Here is a 21,065-nt window from a genome sequence, read left to right as displayed (position 1 = left end):
CTTTCCTGCACGAAGGAACGGAGGCGTGGTGGAGAAGAGCGCCCGATCTCCGAGGTTGATGACGGCCCCGCGGAGTCGCGACCCCCCCCCCTCCCCAACCGCTGGACTGCAAAAATGGCTCTGAGCCAAGCAAAAGTGCGCAATCTAAGGAGAAGGAAAATACCGACAGGAGGGGGGCTCAGCCGAGAAGTGGGCAATCACGGCATGACCAGCTGAGGGATACCCAACACCAGGGCTCTCAGCTGGAGAAGGAGAAAAGCGGCAGGACAGGGAGTGAAGTACCAGGTGAGAAAGAAAGTCGCGGGGTGAAAGGAAAAAAAGAGCAGCAGCAGGAGGCTCAACTCATGAGCAGCTCAGAAGGAGAGGACCAACAGCAAGAGGCCCAGCAAGAAGAGGCCCGACAAAGTGAGAAAAGCAACTCATCAGGAAAATCAGAAGAGACACAGATACAAGGAAGAGAAGAAGATACAAACATAGGTACAGACACAGAAGAAGAGGACCAAGATCTTCACAGAGAGAAGGTAAAACAGTTGGACAGAATATAGACAAAGCTTTTTTTCAAGACCAAATGAGAGCATTAAAAGAATAGTTGTCATTAGAATTTAGTGCAATTAAAAGAAAAATGAAAAGAACTGAAGATAAAATGCAAAGATTAGAGCAGGTCATGACAGAAATAGGGAAAAGAGTAGAAAATGTGGAAGAATGAGAAACGGCTGTAGAAATGGAAGTGAACGACTTAAGAGGAAAATTGGAAGAATGATAAAAAATTAAAGAGAAACAAGAGTTGTTAGCTCAGAAAATTGATATGTTGGAAAATTATTGTAGGTGAAACAACATAAAAATAGTGGGCATGAAGGAAGATGAAGAAGGCACAGATATGAAGGAATTTATAAAAGAATGGATCCCGAAGGTCCTGGGAACGACAGAAATGCAGGAAGGAATGGAAATAGAAAGGGCACACGGAACACTAGCTCCGAAACTACAGTCACAACAAAAACCAAGATCCATTTTAGTAAAATTTTTGAGCTATACGACAAGAGAAAGTATACTGGAGTGGGCAAGAAATAAAATTAGAGAAGATAATAAACCATTGGAATACAAGGGACAAAAAATATTCTTTTACCCAGACATAAGTTTTGAACTTTTAAAGAAGAGGAAGGTGTTCACTACAGCAAAATCGATCCTATGGAAAAAAGTTTATAAATTCATGTTAAGACATCCAGCTGCGCTTAAAATATTTATCCCCGGGGAGCAAAACAGACTGTTCTCAGATCCGGAGGAAACACAAGAATTTGCAGAACGCTTGTAGACCAGAAGGAGAGATGAAGAGATGTAACAAGAATGAAGAATGGCGATAAAATATATATAAAGGTGTAAAAACAATGAATATGTAAAGAACTAAAGAAGGGAAAGAGAAGGGAAGGAAGGAAGTAAGGGGAAAAAAGGGATAACTGTTATGTGTAAAAAAAAAAGTGTATTTTTGGGGGGAGAGAAGAACCGTCACTGAGAAATCAGTTGACGTGAGCAGGTTTGCAATCCAAATGGAAAGGGGAGTTGTGGTTGCCCGGCAAGGGATAAGGGGTGGATATTTGGGGTTAAGGGAATATTGGATGTGGGACTTGTTGGAGTATTTTATGTTTAAATGTGTTGTCATACATTGAGTTTAAAAAGGGGAAACAGATGAAAAGGGGGATGGTGGTGGTGAAGAAGCGGAAATGAGGTGTAAACAGGATATGAGATGGCTACGTTGAACTATATGACTATAAACATTAATGGAATACATAACCAAATTAAAAGGAAGAGGCTACTACATTTACTGAAAAAAGAAAAAATAGATATAGCATTTGTGCAGGAAATGCATCTAACTGAAGTGGAACATAACAAATTAAAGAGAGTCTGGGTAGGGCACGTAGCGGCAGCATCATATAATTCAAAAGCTAGAGGTGTAGCTATATTAATTAATAAAAATGTCTGATCAAAATAGAGGAAGAAATAATAGATCCAGCAGGGAGGTATGTAATGATAAAGTGTCAGTAGATATATTCAGAATTTTGGAATTTGCTCAATGTATATGCACCTAATGAGGAGGATCAAAAGTTTACGCAAGATTTTTTTTGAAGATTGTAAGATACGCAGGGGAATATATTGAAAAGAGGGGATTTTAACCTTAATTTGGATCCATTGTTGGATAAAACTGGACAAAAGACTAGTAAAAAGAATAAAGTGGCTAAATTTATGGTTAAATCAATGCAGGAAATGAAACTTATGGATATATGGAGGAGGCAGCACCCAAGAGAGAAGGAATATTCATATTATTCGAGTAGGCATAATACATTCTCAAGGATTAATATGTTTTGTTGTTGGCCCATATTCAAGGGAGAGTTAGGAAAACTGAATATAAAGCTAGATTACTATCTGATCATTCACCCCTGTTATTAGCAATAGAACTGGAGGACATCCCACCAAGAACGTATAGATGGAGGTTAAACTTCATGCTACTTAAAAGACAGGAATTTAGAGAATTTATTGAATGCCAAATTAAAATGTACTTTGAAATAAATTCGGAATCAGTGAGTCAAATTTATATTATGGGACGCAATGAAAGCCTTCATTAGAGGGCAGATAATAAGTTATATAACTAAGATGAAAAAAGACTACAATCAGGAAATAGAGCAGTTGGAAAGGGAGATAGTAAGTACAGAAAAGGAACTAGTAAAAAGGGATGATATAATGAAAAGGAGAGAATTGGCGGACAAAAAATAAAATATGAAACATTACAAACGTATAAGGTGGAGAAGAACATAATGAAAATAAAGCAAAAGTATTACGAACTAGGAGAAAAAACACAAAATATTAGCTTGGCAACTTAAAACAGAACAAGCTAAAGAATCTATTGGCATCAAGGAAAAAGGACAAACAAATTACATATAACCCATAGAGATTAACAAGAACTTTAAGGAATTTTATGAACAATTATACCAAACTGAGAACGAGGGGAACGATGATAAAATAGAGGAATTTTTAGCTAAAATTGAACTGCCGAAATTCCAAGAAGAGGAACAAAACAAACTGATAAAACCATTTGAAATAGAGGAAGTACAGGATATATTAAAAAAGCTACCAAACAATAAAACGCCAGGAGAGGATGCATTCCCAATAGAATTCTATAAAACATTTAGAGTTATTAATTCCTCCTCTCCTGGAAGTAATGAACCAGATAGAAGAAACACAAAATTTGCCAGATTCATGTAAGATGGCAATAATTACAATCATACCAAAGACGGGAAAGGATCCACTAACACCAGCATCATATAGACCAATATCTGTACTTAATTCAGATTATCAGATAATAGCGAAATTATTAGCAAACAGATTGGCCGATTGTGTACCAAAAGTAGTAAAACAAGATCAAACTGGATTTATTAAGAAAAGACGAACAGCGCATAATGTCTGTAAACTTATTAATCAAATTCATGCAGTTCAAGGCCATAAGAAGCCAACAGTGGCAGTTGCTTTAGATGCAGAAAAAGCCTTTGACAGAGTAGAATGGAATTATTTATTCAAAGTATTACAGAGGTTCAATCTACCAGAAAAATATATTAATTGGATTAAAGCATTATATAATGGACATTGGCGAAGATAACAGTAAATGGATATGTATCGAACCAATTTAAATTAAGTAGGTCAACTAAACAGGGATGTCCATTATCCCCCTCACTGTTTGCTTTAGAAATAGAACCATTGGCAGAACTCATAAGAACAGAAAATAAAATAAAAGGAATAAAAATAAAGGAGAAGGAATATAAAATCAGTTTATTTGCAGATGACATCAGTATACTTAACAGAACCAGAAATATCAATAAAAGAATTACATAAGATATTGAAGGAGTACGAAGAAATATCGGGGTACAAGATCAACGCAAATAAAAGTGAAGTGATGCAATGAATAATCCGAATTATACAGAATTTAAAAAAAGAATCACCATTTAAATGGCAAATACAAGCAATCCGATACCTAGGTATTAGGTTAGGTAATAACTTAAAGGCACCTGTATAAATTAAATTATCTGCCACTAATAAAGAAATTGCAGGAAGACTTAGAACATTGGAAAGAATTACCGCTAACGTTGATAGGGAGGGTAAATTACATTAAAATGAATGTTTTCCCAAGAATACAATACTTATTTCAATTGTTAACAATTTCCTTAACAGAGAAATTCTTTATGGTGCACAAAAAAGATTTGTCATGATAGCCCTCGCTATAGCAAAAAAATGTATTATGTCAGCCTGGAAATTAGAAGATAACTTGAGAATATAACAATGGTATATAGAAATGAATAAATGTATTCCATTAGAAAAAATAATGTATAATTTAAGAAATAATATTACAATATTTGAACAAATATGGGAGCCATACATGAAACAAAATAGAGAAAACCTACCGGGGACATCTACCACCTAAAATGACAGAAGGAGAAGAGAATGAAAAGAACTGACTCAGTGGAATTTCTTGTTTATTTTTATTGAGTGACAACATTGTTTGACAGGTTTAATGTATCTTAGATTCTGAACTTTAAATGAATGGGAGGGGAGGTAGGGAGGGTGGGATGGGAAGAGGGAGGGGGGAGAAAACAACACTGTATATATTTGAAAAGGAAAATGTATGTATCTTGATCAATGTGGTTTATAGTGTGAAAAATAAAAAAAATTTAAAAAAACAGAGAAATTCTTTAATGAACTAAAGAGAATAATAAGGAAATTCTTGTGGAAAGGGGGGAAACCAAGGATAGTGTTAGATAAACTAACAGAGATGTACACCTAGGTGGTTTACAGTTACCAAACTTTAAAAATTATTATAGAGCCGCACAATTAAGGTATTTATCAGATTTTTACCAGAAAAGGGGAAAACCAGACTGGACTAAGATAGAACTTGATAAAATAGGGGAGAAGGTACCAGAATATATACTTTATAAGTGGGATGAAAAGCTGGTGCAATATAAAAAGCTCATCAGTATTGCATCATTTACTCAATATATGGAAGAAGATCCACTTAGAAAGGAAAAAAAAACAAATTACCAAATACCAAAATTACTATTGACACAAAATCAGCTAATCCCTTTTTCAATAGATAACCTTTCCTTTAGAGAATGAGAGAGAAAAGGAATCAAAAGAATAGAAAATTGTTAGTTGGGAAATAATTTATTAACATTTGAACAGTTGAAGTACAAATATGGAATAACTCCTGGTACAATATTTGCACATCATCAACTGAAAGCTTATTTAAAGGATAAATTGGGAAACAGACTGAGGTTACCAGAAGGAAGCAGCTTTGAATATGTAATTACAGAAACAATGATAATTAAAAGATTTATAACCAACATGTACATTAAGCTGCAAGAGAAGAAAAATGAAGAAATAAGTTATAAACCCAAACAAAAGTGGGAAAAGGATTTAAATATAAAGATATAAAATGAAGCATGGGAAAAATTATGCTCTGGAACTATGAAGAATATAATAAACACAAGGTTATGCACAATACAGTATAATTGGTTATATATCATGCCCCAAAAGTTAAAAGAATGGGATCCAACATTATCAGATAGATGTTTTCGCTGCAAGAAGGAAACAGGAACAACAGTATTTTGGGCATGTGAGAAAGTGAAAAAGTTTTGGGAAGATCTAAATCAGATATTAAATAAAATCACAAAAAAAATAACACCAAAAAATCCAGAGATCTTTCTTCTAAGTAATATAAGAAGTAAGGAATTAGGCCTCAAATTGGATAAAGCGCAAAAAAGATTTATTATGATCGCCTTAGCAGTAGCAAAAAAATGTATAATGTCAACTTGGAAAATGGAAGAGAGCCTGAGAATACAGCAATGGTACATGGAAATGAATAAATGTATTCCAGTGGAAAAAATAACATGCAATTTAAAAAATAAATCACATTATTTGAACAAATTTGGGAACCGTACATGGAACATAACAGAGAGGGCTTGCCTCGGACCTCCACCCCCTAAAATGATAAGAAGACAAAATGACGATCCAGTGTGTAGAAGTAGATGACACATTTTTCTTGTTTATTTTTCATTGTGTGATGACATTGTTTAATGGTTTTATTGTATTGTATATGTTGAATATTTATTGGTTTTGGAGGGGGAGGGAGGGTAGAGGGGAAAAAAAGGGAGAAAATGCCACTGTGTATATTTAGTGAGAAACGTTTGAGTATATTTTGGTTGAAATGGTTCATAGTATGAAAAATAATTTAAAAAATAGAGTGAAGTCTGATGCCCATGGACGAGTTCCTGGCCATTGGCACCTCCATACCAGATAGTGATGGAACCAGTCACAATGCTCTCCACGGTACACCTGGTGACATACCAAAACTCCTCATGTAATATTGCCAGTGGCAAGCCTTCTTCATTACATTGACATGCAGACCACAGGATAGATCTTCAGAGATGTTAACACAACCTTTCCAGTCCCTCCTTGTAACTCAAGTCTGCCAATCCTGGTGAAATGTGTGGTTCTTTTCCGCACCCTTTCCAGTTTAATGTTAATTTGTCATGTCAAGAGTCGAAAATATGCCATTTGCAACGTGGAGAAACCCTTCAAACCATCTGCAACTTCCCCCAGTACCACAGGTAAGAAACTCATTTAATTAAACCAAAATGTGGACTTGAACTGCTTTTTCTCCATAATGGTGGCCATGAAACCGCTGGATTATCAGAGAATGGCTGTCTCCTGATCTGGAATCGTGGGCAACTCCAAATCGACGGCAACGCAGTGGGGATTTTGTTAGTGCTGAGAATATGTTGACTGCAGCAAATAAACACTTGCTTTTTAATTTCCTTTTAAATTAGACCTACAGCACCAGATTTGGGCATTGAAATAACTGCCACGCTAACCTTGCTGCTGTAATATAATTCACTTACTTTAAAGCCAAACGTGGCTGTATATTCTCCATCCCTCTGCTCTTGAACTGGTGAGCTTGTTGGACCATTTGGACATGATGATGGATTTGGGGCTCTGGAATCAGACATCATCATCAATGAGATGGCTCCATATGCTAGACTTGCACTCACACCTCCTCCCCACATTTCAGTGCTCCAATCCAGTCCTAAGAGAAGCCACAATTTTGAATCCACAGGGGTCATCTACTGCATCTGGTGTTCTCATTGTGGCCTCTATATCAGAGAGAATGGATGCAGATTACAAGATCGTTTTATTGAGCTCCTTCGCTCTGCCCACAATAATTTTTTTATTTAGACATACAGCACGGTAATTGATTAATCCGCCCCAAGTCAAAGCCGCCCAATTTACACCGCATTAACCTACAGCCCTGGTACGTTTTGAACAGAGGGAAGAAACTGGAGCTGCCAGAGAAAACCCACTCAGACACGGGGAGAATGTACAAAATCCTTAAGATAGCACGGGATTTGAACCCTGGTCAGGTCCTGATTAATGCTAACTGTGCTCCCTTGTCAGGAACCTCCCAGAGACCAACCATTTTAATTGCACAGATGAAACACAAAAGTCTGCAGACGCTGTGATTTATACAGAAATGCTGGGGAAATTCAGCAGGTCTCACAGCATCCATAGGAGGTGTATAACCCACATTTTGGGGCCTGAGCCCTTCATCAAGGTATGAGTAAAATGCAGGCAGGCTGGGGAGGGAAGAATGGACTGGGGGAAGAGCACAAAAGGGTTTGGAGGTGCACTACAACTTGAAAACCACCCCATCTTGACTGGCCTGCTGAGTTCAACATTTTTGTGTTTTTACCAGGGTAGTGGTGAGGCCTCACAATGAGGAAGGATAGATTGGCTTTGGAGACAGGCAGAGGAGTTTCCCCAAGTGCATTTCAGAGATGATGGGGTGAGCCTAAGAGGAGAGATTTTGACTGGGACTCGGTGGTATTTAGAAGGGGAGGGTATCATGGAAACATCAAATTATGAAAGAAATAGGCATGGTCGAAGCAAGGAGGTTGTTTGCTCTGGCAGGTGAAACAAGTACTCGGAAACATAACCTCGAGGTGAGGAGGAATTACTCTTCCCAGAGACTAGTAAATCTGCAATGTTCTGCTGAAGGAAATGGTGGAGGCAGCCTCACCAAATATTTTTCAAAGGTTTCTTATGGTCACGCAATAAGACATTAAAAATGTAACATACATGACAAACATTAAACTTTATCGACACTCTGACTAAAATTTTTCCACAATCTGTTTTAAATTGACGCTGGACAAAGAGTTGGCATTAGCACTGTCCGATGCCCCAATCAGGAGAACGAAGCAAAAGTGTCTTCAGAGACACTAAATGTTTGTGGATTCATCTCCAGTGCTGCAGAGACACACGATGAAACCATCGGCAATCCAAGTTCCTGATCCAATCCTCTGATGCGATCAGGAAGCCCCCGTCTCCATCAGCCCGCAGTCTGAGCTGCCAGCAGCTGGAGACTGTGCAGGGCTTTGAGCTGCCAAGCCCCTTACTGGTCTGCAGCTGTGCTCACCTTCCTGTCCTATCCTTTCCCTCTGCTTCTCCATCTCAACCAGTGATGTTCTCGTTGTCTCTGGTGCTGCTCTCCCCCCCACCCCCCCATCCCAGAGTCTGCAACCCCTTATGCTATGCTGTCCGGCACAGGCAGAGAACCTGTGGTGGCAGAATTTTAAAAATAACACTTTGTCAGCTCCTCTTAATAGGCCAAGTAAAGGTTGCACAGAGCTAGTGGTATAGATTGAGCACATGGATCCCGAGGAGCAGAGCTGTGTCTCTGCTCCCTGCTCTTCTGGGTCCACACTGGCAGCAGGCCTCTACTACAGCAACTCCAGCAGAGTAGCCATTTTTTTAAAGACACAAATAGTTATTTTTAACAAGTAGGGGAGTTAGGGTAATGGGGAGCAGGTGGGTAAGTGGAGCTGAGCCCTCCGCAGGATCAGCTGTGATCTCAGGATGAAGGCCTCGTTGGGTATGACCTTGCACCCACTGACTGGTGACTGTTCAGACCCATCTTGGATCCCCATAAGAACTGGAAAACTGCTCTGGTGACTGCCAGGGCAGAGATGTGGGGGACGGGCCATACCTCTGCCTCATTCAGCAGTACGGAGAGCACCTTGCACCTGATGACCGGGTTCTTCCCCGTTTTTGAGTGGCATTGCCGCATCCACAGACCCAATTTCTGGTGAACCTTTGCAAACCACCAATTCTTGTTGAACGCCTAAGCCCCTCCACATCTTCAGGTAGTCAGATCTGACTGTGAAGGGGATGGTGAACCGGTCAAACCAGTTACCTGGAATGTGACAGAGTAAAATTTAATTTTCAAAAAAGAGATCACAAGGTATGGGAGCAGAAGTAGGCCTATCAGCTCATCTAGTCTGCCCTGCCATTCTAATCCACTCAGCCCCACTGTCCTACCTTCTCCCTGTAACATTTGATGCCCTGTCTAATCAAATACCTGTCAATCTGTCTTATATACACCACCCATAGGCGGCTGTGGAAACAAGTTCCACAAACTGACGAAAGAACATTTTTCACACCTCTGTTTTAAATTAACACCCTTTTTACCTAGAAGTTGTGCCCACTTGTCTGAAGCAACCATATTATGGGAAATAACCTTGCCATATCTACTCTATCCAGATCTTTCAGCATTCAAAATATCTTATTCTTCTGTACGCCAACAAATGTTCCTGATGTGCTAAGCCTTTTATTCATGGTATCATCTAGTAAATCTTCTCTGGACCCTCTCCAATGCCAGCACGTCTTTTCTCAAATAAGGCACCCAAAACTGTACACAGTACTCCAAGTGAGGTCTCACCAGGGTAGATAGAGTCTCAACGTTACATCCCTGCTATTCCTCCAGAAATAAACTTTATTCACAATAAATTATTTTTGAAAGGAGCCCCATTCCGAGTCTTTTCAGCCCTTTAGTGCCAGATCTCTACAGTTCCATCAATTTGCATTGCTACATTTGTTCTCCATTTAAAATTGTAAATTTAGACATACAGCATGGCCACAGTTCCTTCCAGCCCACGAGATTGTGCCGCCCAAATACACCAATTAACTGACAAAGCCCCAAAGGTTTTTGAAGGGTGGGAAAAAACCGGAGCACATGGAGGAAACCCACGCAGGCACAGGTAAAATGTACAAACTCCTTACAGTTCTGATCTTATTGAATGACGGACAGGATGGCCAGATGGCTGACACCTGTTCCTACTGCTTGTATGCTAAACCATTGGATCTCAACCTTTTTCTTTCCACTCCCATACCACTACCCAAGACCCAATTGTTACTGAAATATTTTGCTGGAGAAAAATTGTCATTGGCCCATTTCCTTTGGAGTTCTGAAACCGTGCACATAACCAGTCAATGAGGGATGATTAAAACAGTGGTTTTTAAACTTTCTTTCCACTCACATCCCACCTTAAGCAATCCCTTACTCATCACAGAACACTTAAGGCTTAAGGAATACCTAAGGTGGGATGTGAGTGGAAAGAAAGTTAAAAACCACTGTTTTAATCATCCAATATTTCCAAGTGATTTTGCACAGAGATGGATGAAAAAGAAACCAACAGAACCACCCCAACAGTTTACAAGGAGATGACAGCTCAGAGTGAAGGGCCAAGGGGAGTATGTTTATGGGGGTGGTGGAACTGTACATAAATTAATTCTTTGACTCCACCTTGCACCCTTATACTTCTGCTCCACTCGAGCATTTGTCAGAAGTGATTGAAGTTTTCAGTACGATCTGCCATTCTCCAACCCTGGTGGACAATGCAAACCGTGAGGTACCTCCTGCTTCTTGGATGCAGTCTCATTTTCTGTGTGTCTCAGGGTAAGAAAGTCATTTTTAAACATCTCTCTCAAGCATTATCTTCAATGTGATATATTTGATTCCGATAAGAGTTGCAGAATATTGAACGGTACCACACAGGAACTGGCCCTTGGGCCATTATGCCCTCTGTCCTCTCCCCCTGTCACTTCTCAGCTTTTCCTCTACCCTCTCACTCGTATCCACCTCTTACCTGTTACTGTACATTGTAGCATTAACTAATGTGCCCCCACCCAGGGTAACTCTGTTATTTGAGATGGTTTTGTCAGTAGTCTCAGCCCCTCAAATGTCCTGTAGTGGAAGGACTCTATCATCTGGACTGTGGTCCTTCCTCTATCGACATTTTGCATTGGATGCACCGAGCCTCACATTTATGCCTCAGCACGTAATCCTGGAGCCTACATTGTGCTAGTCCCGGCATGTCGGTGTGCTGAAAGACCAACAAGTTTTTGGAAGATAACAGGATGACTTTCCAGGTTGTCATATAAAAGTACAGAACATGTAATATTACTCACAACTGCCTTCTGCCAACTGGAAACACTGTATTCAGTATAACTAATGTCAGTGAATTGACTTGAAGCTCAGGCATATTCAAATCTCTGCTCGGGCACTATCCCATGAACTTGGTCACACACCGATACTTAGAATTGTGCAAGACAGTCTGGCCCTTCAGCGTATTGAGTCTGCGTCAACTGTTTCATTTCCTCTGCTTCCCCAACAACTGCAGTCCAAGAGCATTCATATAGTAACCCTTTCATTCCTGTTATCATTCTAGTAAATCTTCCCTGAAGGGGACAGAGGGAAAGAGAGATAGAGCAAGAGGAAAAGAGAAATGAGGATAGGGTAAGGGGAGAGATGGGGTGTGTGGCTAATGGAAATGGGATAAGTCGATGTTAGTGCTCGGACAGAATTATAATTTACAATTATAGAGGTAATGTTAATCAGTGTTCATGGGGGGTTCGAGCTCAGGAAGGGCCTGTTGCTGTGCTATATGTCAAGATTCAAGATTTAATTTATTGTTGCAGTAAAAACAGTGTAATATTACACAAACTTGTTTTTTTCTACTGTAAGACAGAGATTCAGAATCGACAGAAATTGCCTGAAGTGCCTCTTACAGTCAAAGAAAGAGAAGCAAAAGAGGGTCCCTCCCAGAGACACCAAATATCCGTGGATTCACCTCTCGTGCTACCGCAGCCTCTGCAGCCACAGAGTCCAGTCCGAAACATCGGCAACCCTAGCTCCGATTGGAACCTCCGCTATGATTAGGAACCCTTCAGCATCCTAGTTTCAATATCAGGAACCTGCTCAGTCAGTTTTGAGTCAGTCTCCAGCAGTCTAAAATCTGGTGCAAGTCCCTTTGCAGTTTCTAGCAGCCCACAGTCCCACCTCGAATTACCAGCAGCCCGCCCGCCGCCTGTGTGGTTCCTTCAGCTACAGAACCCCTCACTGGTCCGCTGCCGTGGTCACCGTTTCAGGGGTCGTCTCCTTTGCTTCTCCCTCCTCATTTTCTGGTGCCCTGCAATAGTTCTCCGCTTCCCCGGAGAATGTAACTCCTCGTGGCCGCTGCCAATCATGGGCGCTGCAATCTCGGATGCACACCCGTGGTCGTGGAATATTAAATAAATCTACCATCGGCTGCTTTAACGGGCCATTAAAAGCCTGTGCGGAGTTGACGGCAGTTGGAATGGGCGGGTGGAACCCCACAGGAGCGCTGTGTCTCTGCACTCCGTGGATCTGCCGCCATTTTTTTTCCATCACACAAGTGAAATAATGTTGACCTTCTCTCACTTTCACTCAACTCTGCTCTGTGTTTTATTCTGCTGTAGGCTTACAGGATGGCAATGCAATCCCCCTTCACTGCACTTGAAGGGTTGGGGAATGGTATGAAAGACCGTTGGTCACAGTATAATTAAACAGTGGAACAAGCTTGCTCACTGATGCCTCCTGACCTGTTGAAACCCCAACCCTCACCTCGTCCCAGCTTCTCATTGTTTGTTCAGGGTTCCAGCATCAGCAGGCTTCTGTGTTTCCCCAATTATTTATGCTGCTTTATTAAGAAGAAGAAAGAATGTTAAGAGATTTAAAAGGGTGTGGGTGAGGTTGAGACTAGTGAAAGGCTGGAGGGAGAGAAGGAGGGGGGGGGGGGGAGTCCTGAGATTGGCTAAAAGGATAGAGGGGGAGAATCATAGGAAAGAATGTCTATGAAGTGGGGGAGGAGGGGAAGCAGAGGTGGCAAGGAGGGGAGGTTGGGAGGTAAAGTGAGAGGGAAAAGAGGGAGGAGGATGGGGTAAGAGGGGGTGGGAGGGTTTACAGAAGTTAAAATCAATGGTCATGTCATCAGATTGGAGGCTACCCAGGCGGAACACTCCTCCAACCTGATTGTGGCCTCACCTTGACAGAAGAGGAGGTCACAGGTGGACATATCAGACTGGAACTGGGACGTACATATTGGTGGTGTCCAGGTGATCCAGGGCTGAGATTAGATCCAGTGATATTGCATCTGCTGTGGGACGATTGTGGCGACAGGCAAATTGCGAGTCTAGGTGTTTGCTTAGGTGAGAGTTAATTCTGCCCATGATCAATCTCTCAAAGTATTTAATTACAGTAGATGCCAATGCTACTGGGTGATAGTCATTGAGGCAGCTCACCCTGGTCTTCTTGGGCTCCGGGATGATTGATGATACCCTCTTGAAGCAAGTGATGTTCTTTTTCAAAACCAAAGCAATTGCAAGCATTTCTCACTCAACCTGATCTCCCACCTTCTCTCAATGTCCAGGTGACTGTTTGCGATGTTTCTCCTGCACTGTATCAATGTTAAAATGTATCAGTAACAATGTGAACTGCACTGAACCTAGCCAGTTGTGTTTCCTTCAAGTTGCAAATGCAGGTAAGGACTAATATGAGTTACACAGCCAAGTCTAACTTCCGGTCTGCCATCGCCAACAACCCCTCCTCCACCTCGGTCTACCACTGCCGAAAAATCTGTACGGCCCACCATTCAACCACTGACTCACCATCAGGCCCAAGTATGGTAAATGATTTGAGCCTCAGTCTGTCATCATGACCAAAAAGGTAAGTGCCTGAATAAAAGGTTGGATGAGTGGAGGAGAGAGGAAGGGACAGGGGGAGGTGTGTGGACTAACAGGTAGATTGTCGTAGGTGGATATAGATGAGAGGGTAGAAGATTTTTTTAAAAAGCTGAGTTGATTGGGATGGGGTAGCTCTTTGAATTGAGATGGAAGGGGAGTGGGGTGTGGGACGAAAGGAGACAGAAGGATAGGGAAAGAGAGAGAGAGATTCAGTGGTAAGTTGAACTGTGAGGGTGAAGGGTGCCCAGATGGAATACAAGAATCACACATAGTGTGACAAACCTTCTCTCGCAATAATCAGTCTAGTGAATCTTTGCTTCACTCATTCTGAGGTTAGCACATCCTTTCTCAGCCCAAGAAATCAAAATGTACACAATACTCCAGATATGGTTTCATCAAGGCCTTCTTGGTGATTTTCTTGGTGGCTTGGACTGCACACTAAACACGTGGTAACAGATACAAGGATTGGGGCAGTAATTATGTACAGTAATGGAATGCTATGACAGCGCTAGCGACCCAGGTTCAAATCTGTCACTCTCTGTCAGGAGTTTGAACGTTCTCCGTGAACCTAGAGGGTTTTCCCCCACATTCCAAAGATGTACAAGATAATAGGGTAATTGGAATAACGATTGTATTTGATCAGTTTGGGAGCATGGGCCTGTTACTCATGAATTTATCAGCCCCTATAAGGTACCCACAGCCTCCTACCCTCAAGGGAGAAATGTCCCAGTCTATTCAGCTTCTCATTACAGTTCGACCTGTCCAGACCTGTCAACATTCCCATGAATCTTTTCTGCACTCTTTCCAGCTTAATGATAACGTTCCTATAGCTGGGTGACCAAAACTGCTAAGAGGTTCCAAGTGCAATATGCAAAAGTGCTGGAGAATCTCAGCAGGTCATCCAATGTTTATAGGAAGCAAAGATAGGCTTGAGCCCTTGATCAAGGTAGGAGCAAAAAGCAGACAGGCACCTGAATAAAAATGTTGGGGGAGAGGAAATGAAACAGGGGTGGGGGATAGGGAAAGAGAGACAGGAGAGGTGTCTAATGGGAACTGGCCAAGTTGATTAGCAGAAGAGATGGCGTTAATATTGATTTTCTGCTTTCTTCCCTGTTAGCCTCTGCTCCTCCACCTGCCTCTTCCACTCTCCTCTCGTTTCCCCTTCTCCCACCTTTTTATTTAGGTGTCTGCCTGCCTTTTGCTCATATCTTGACTGAGAGGTTATTTGAAGGTAGAGAAGCCCATTACTGAATCAATGCACATTCCCTGCACAACACTGTGGTCTTCTATGGATTCTGTCTGACCTGTTGAGCTCCTCTAATGTTTTGTGGGTTGCTCTAGTTTTCCAGAATCTGCTAGTTACCGAAAGGCCAGACCTGATTCGTTGGCTCAATATCTTTACCTCCTATGGGCTCCTCAAGCCCTGCTGACTTCCTCTAACATAAAAGAAGCTGATTGGGCAATCGAGGTCAGGTTACCCAAGCATCACTATAAAAGTGAGGGACTGTGCAGGCAAATGGTTATTGAGGGAGTGATCTGAGACAGACAAGTAGGAGTTGAGGTGGTGGTGCAGGAGTTGAAGTAAGTACAATCTGCCCTATTTGAGGAACGAAAAGGATACAGCAGATAAGGGCAGGTTTATATTTATCTCAAATATCTTTTTCTTCGGTATGTTGTTTTTTGTGATTTTATTTAATACCTGATTTAAATCTTCCCAAAACTTTTCCACTTTCTCACATGCCCAAATTGCATGTACTGTTGTTCCCATTTCCTTCTTACAGCGAAAACATGTATCTGATACTGTTGGATCCCATTTATTTAACTTTTGGGACGTGATATATAGCCTGTGTAACCAATTATATTGTCTTGAGCGTAACTTCGTGTTTATTATATTTCTTATAGTTCCGGAGCATAGCTTTCCCATTTTTCATTTTTTATCTTTATGTTTAGATAAAAAATCTAGAGATCTTTCTTCTAAGTAATATAAGAAGTAAAGAACTAGGCCTCAAACTGGATGAAGCACAAAAAATATTTATTATGATAGCCTTAGCTGTAGCAAAAAAATGTATTATGCCAACCTGGAAATCAGAAGAGAGCCTGAGAGTACAGCAATGGTACATGGAAATGAATAAATGTATTCCATTGGAAAAAATAACATATAATTTAAAAAATAAAGTCACATTATTTGAACAAATTTGGGAACCGCACATGGAACACAACAGAGGGCCTACCGCGGAACTCCACCCCCTGAAATGACAGAATGAAAAGAAGACAAAATGAACTGACCCAGTGTATAAAAGTAGATGACACAATTTTCTTCTTTATTTTCAATGTGTGAGGACATTGTTTAATGGGTTTATTGTATTGTATATGTTGAATGTTTAGTGGGTGGGGAGGGGGGGGTGGGAAGGAGGGAGGAAAGGGAGGGGGGAGAAAGGGGAGAAAATGACACTGTGTATATTCAAGAGGGAAATGTTTCTGTGTATTTTGGTTGATATGGTTCATAGTGTGAAAAATTTAAAAAATTTAAAAAAATCTTTTTCTTCTAGTCATAGATAGTGGGAATGGAAGCCAGGGCAGGGCAATACTCCTCTTGCAGAATGTAGTCAGGGAAGCCAGCAGTATCCCTGGTGACTGTAGCTGGGTGACAGTCAGGAGATGGAAAGGGAACTGGCAAGCAGTGCAGAGCACCTCTGTGGCTGTTCCTCTCAATAACAATTTACACCAGAACTGGAAGGGAACTAACATCCAGTTTGCTAGCACTGCTCCAGGGGATTTAAAAGATTTGCAGGGGTGGGTGGGGGGGGGGGGGGGAAGGGGGAATGGGAAGCAGACAGAGGGCCAGAGTAGATAGGGGAGTGGAGGAGGGAAAAGATTATGTGAAAATTGCAGGTTTCGTCAGAAGCTAAAGGGGTTGTACATGGTGGAAATGTTCTCAGGTTCATCTATTTCAAAGCAAGATGTATTGTGGGAGAGGCAGACGAGCTTAGAGAGTGGATTAACATGTGGAATTATGACATTTGTGGCTATTAGTGAAACTTGGTTGCAGGAGAGGCCGGATCGCCAGCTCATTGTTCTGGGCTTCCGTTGTTTCAGATGCAATAGAGAGGAGGGGATGAAAGGGGGAGGAGTGGCATTGCTCGTCAAGGAAAATATCACAGCTGTGCTCAGGTAGGACAGACCAGACGGCTCATCTACTGAGACTATATGGGTGGAGCTGAGGAATGGGAAAGGTATGACCACATTCATAGGGTTGTATTATAGATGGCCCAATAATCAACGAGAATTGGAGGAGAATTTCTGTACATAGATAGCAGACAGCTGCAGGAAACACAAGGTTGTAATAGTAGGAGATTTTAACTTTCCATATATTGATTGGGACTCCCATACCACAAAAGGGCTGAATAGCTTGGGAGTTTGTCAAGCGTGTCCAGGAAAGTTTTTTAAATAAATATATAGAGGTAACAACTAGACAGAATGTGATACTCCTATTAGGGAACGAGATAGAACATGTGACAGAAGTATGTGTGGGGAAACATTTAGGGTTCAGTGATAATAATGCTATTAGTTTCAAGTTAGTTAGAAAGAAGGATAGGTCTGGACCTCGATTTGTGGTTCGCAATTGGAGAAAGGCCAATTTTGAGGAAATAAGAAAGGATCTAGAATCTGTGGATTGGGATCAGTTGCTTTCTGGCAAGAGTGTGCGAGGTAAGTGGAGGACCTTCAAAGTTGAACTTTTGAGAGTGCAGAGTTTGTACGTTCCTGTCAATATTAAAGGCAAAGCTAACAGGAATGGGGAATCTTGGTTTTTGAGGAACAATGGGGATCTGGTTCAAAGAAAAAAGGAGGTATACAGCAGGTATAGGCCACATGGGGCAAATGAGATACTTGAGGAGTATCACAAATCCAAGAAAAAATTTGTGAAAGAAATCAGGAAGGCCAAAAGAAAATACGAGGTTGCTTTGGCAGACAATATGAAGGAAAATCCTAAGGGTTTTAACAGGTATATTAAAAGCAAATGGATAGTAAAGGGCAAAATTGGTCCCTTTGAAGATCAATGTGGTCATTTATGTATGGAGCCGAAAGAGATGGAGGAGATCTTAAATGGATTTTCTACATCAGGAAACTGGCACAGAGTCAAGGGAAATGAGGAAAACAAGCAGTTGTCATGAACGATACTGGTTAAAGAGGAGGAGGTGCTTGCTGCCTTCAGGCAAATAAAGGTGAATAAATCCCCAGGGCCTAACAAGATATTCCCACAGGCCTTGAGGGAGGTTAGTGTTGAAATTGCAGGGGCCCTGGCAGAAATATTTGAAATATCCTTAGCCATAGGTCTGATGCCAGATGATTGGAGGGCTGCTCAGTTGTTCCGTTGTTTAAAAATGGCTCCAAGAGTAACCCTGGAAATTATAAGCCGGTGAGCCTGGCATCAGTAGTAGGTGTTTAAAGAGATTGGATAGACAAGTATTTGGATAGCCAAGGGATGATTAGGGATAATCAACATGGCTATGTACATGGTAACTCATGTTTAACCAATGTGATAGTGTTTTTTGAGCAGGTTCCCAGGAGAGTTGATGAAGGAAAGATTGTGACTGTTGTCAATATGGACATTAGTAGGCCTTTAACAAGGTCCCAGATGGGAAGTTAGTCAGAAAGGTTCACATGCTTGGTTTTCTTGGTGAGGTGGTAAACTGGAGTCGACATTGGCTATATGGGGAAAGCCAGAGAATGATGGTGGATGATTACTTCTCAGACTGGAGGCCTGTGACTAGTGATGTGCCTCAGGGATTGGTGCTGGGAACATGATCTGGTTGATAACATCATGAATTGGATCAGCAAGTTTGCAGATGACACAAAGATTGGAGGTGTTGTGGACAGCAAGGAAGGTTTTCAAAGCTTGAAGAAAGATCTAGATCAAGTGGAAAAATAGCTGAACAATGGCAGAATCGATGTAGACAAGTGTGAGGTGTTGCATTTTGGAAGAACATATGCGGTAAATAGTAGGGCACCGAGTAGTGTGGTAAAACAGTGGGATCTGGGAAAACAGATACATAGTTCCCTGAAAGTGGCTTAAAAGATAGATAAAATTGTAAAGAGAGCTTTTGGCTATTGGCCTTCATAAATCAAAGTACTGAGTATAGGAGTTGGGATGTTATGGTAAAGTTGTACAAGACATTGCTGAGGCCAGATTTGGAGTAATGTGTGCAGTTTGGTTACCTAACTACAGGAAAGATATCAATAAGATTGAAAGAGTGCAGAGAATATTTCCTAGGATGTTGCACGGACTTCGAGAACAGAGTTACAGGGAAAGGGTAAGCAGATTTATTCCCTGGAGTGCAGAAGAATGAAGGAGATTTGACAAAGGTATTTAAAATTATGAGAGATGTAGACAGAATAAATTTAGGTCGGCTTTAGGTAGGTGGGATACAAACCAGAGGATATGGGTTAAGAAAGAAAGGGGAAAAGTTTAGGGAGTACATCTTCACAAAGAGGGTGATGGGCATGTGGAAAGACCTACCAGATGAAGTGATGAATACAGGCTCAATTTTAACATTTAAGATGAATTTGGATAGGTACATGGATGGAGGTCTATGATCCGAGTGTGTGTCAGTGGCACTAGGCAAAAAATAGATAAGCACAGACCAGAAGGGCCAAAAGTCCTATTTCTGTGCTTCAATGTTTTATGGCTCCAGCATCTGCAGTCTTTTTTATACACATCAGTCTGTAACTTTTTGAATAAATTGATTTGAGTTGCAGAAGTGTTCTTGGAGGGAGATGGTGTTGCAGCAACTAACACGGTAATGATTTAACTGTGTATTCTTTTTTTTACAGGTAACATCAAAGTTTATAATGCTGGGTGCTCTTCACTTAATCAGTGTAACATAAACTTCAAACAAAATGTTTTAGGACAAGTAGTCTCATTCAAGACTAGCTGCTGTGACACTGACCTCTGTAATGGAAGTGATCATATCAAGTCACCTCTTCTGTTGTGCCTCCTGTTGGTCTCCCTCTGGTCTGCACAATTTCTCTGAGGTGGATGCTGCACACAAAGAATGTGTAAATCTCTGGGATATTTGTAAATGGGGATCAGGGAGAGTGAGTCAACGCTTTGATTTGCCAAAGACAAGCAATGTAGTCTAATGCACTGTAAAATCTTATAAACGAAGATATAAGTAACTCTGAGATTAATTCATTTACAGTGGACAGTCGTAAAAGATACACAATTCTGCAATCTATTTGCTATTTTTAATGATTAATTCAACTATATTTTATATACTGTATCATAATATATTAACAACTTTAGAACATGCAATGAGGACCATGCAGCTGAGAGGGGATATAATTTAGATTGTATTACTAGCAACTTTCACCATTCGCACGAGCCCTTGACTGGCAGAAGGGTGTAGTGAACAAAATGGAGGATCTATGATGAGACAAACTGACCCATTGCACGAGGACTGAGGGGGTGTTATTTCGAAGGCCTAAATGAAGGCACAATCAAAAGGACAAGATGATGTGCAACTGACAAAAGTGTAAACAACAACAGAACTCTCTCTCGCTCTCCAGAATCCAAGGAGCAGCAGTTTGGAAGCAACATTGCTGTTTCTTTCTGGAAGGCTGTGAACAGCCAAACCAAAAGAAAGGGTGTTGTTCTGTGACTTATGCAGGAGGCCACACTCAAGGGTTTTATAATGAAAGTGTTGAACGCAATTGGAGAACTGCCTGGAGCAAAAAGCAAATTGCCGGGGACTTCAACAGATCTGGTAGCATCTCTGGAGGCACTGGGATGGATGGTGAATATTCAGGGTTGACACTGCATTAAAGTTTAGAAGTGTGTTTTTTGTTCCAGATTCCAACATCTGCAGTCTCTTGTGTTTCCAACTGAACCACCTGTTTTGGTTTTACAAGGGCAATAGTTGAGGCTTCCTCATTAAATATATATAGATGAAGAGAGTCAGATTTTTGTGAAGAAGTGGAGATTAAAGGTTATGGGGAATAAGGGGTCAGTGGAGCTGAGTCCAGCCATGTCCTTGTTGAGTGGTAGAACAGGCTTGAGACAGGATAAGGCCTACTCCTGTATCTATTTCTCATGTTCTTGCGTCATGCCAATGGTTACGGGGTTATTTCAATCACATAAATGAGAGCTGGTAGCA

The 21,065-nt window shown here is 41.1% G+C and overlaps 2 long non-coding RNA genes across 3 annotated transcripts in view; one reads left to right on the top strand and one right to left on the bottom strand.

The window, feature by feature from the left end:
* The window catches only part of LOC138754733 (uncharacterized), a 24,295-nt gene extending 12,812 nt beyond the window's left edge, over nt 1-11,483 (bottom strand). Inside the window, exons 1-2 of the long non-coding RNA XR_011351907.1 lie at nt 11,338-11,483; nt 6,936-7,029 (exon numbers count right to left, since the gene is read on the bottom strand). This is a non-coding gene — a long non-coding RNA (uncharacterized lncRNA). The remainder of the gene's footprint in view (nt 1-6,935; nt 7,030-11,337) is intronic.
* LOC138754731 (uncharacterized) lies at nt 10,699-21,065 on the top strand. Of its 2 annotated transcripts, XR_011351904.1 has the most exons (3): nt 10,699-10,825; nt 13,698-13,894; nt 19,744-21,065. It is a non-coding gene; the product is annotated as an uncharacterized lncRNA (long non-coding RNA). The 2 variants fall into 2 exon arrangements; XR_011351905.1 differs by lacking the exon at nt 13,698-13,894.

Source organism: Narcine bancroftii, chromosome 2 (genome assembly GCF_036971445.1).
Source record: "Narcine bancroftii isolate sNarBan1 chromosome 2, sNarBan1.hap1, whole genome shotgun sequence".
Classification (NCBI taxonomy): Eukaryota; Metazoa; Chordata; class Chondrichthyes; order Torpediniformes; family Narcinidae; genus Narcine; species Narcine bancroftii.
The sequence above is the reverse complement of the archived record's forward strand: the minus strand, read 5'-3'. Positions and strand labels throughout refer to the sequence as shown.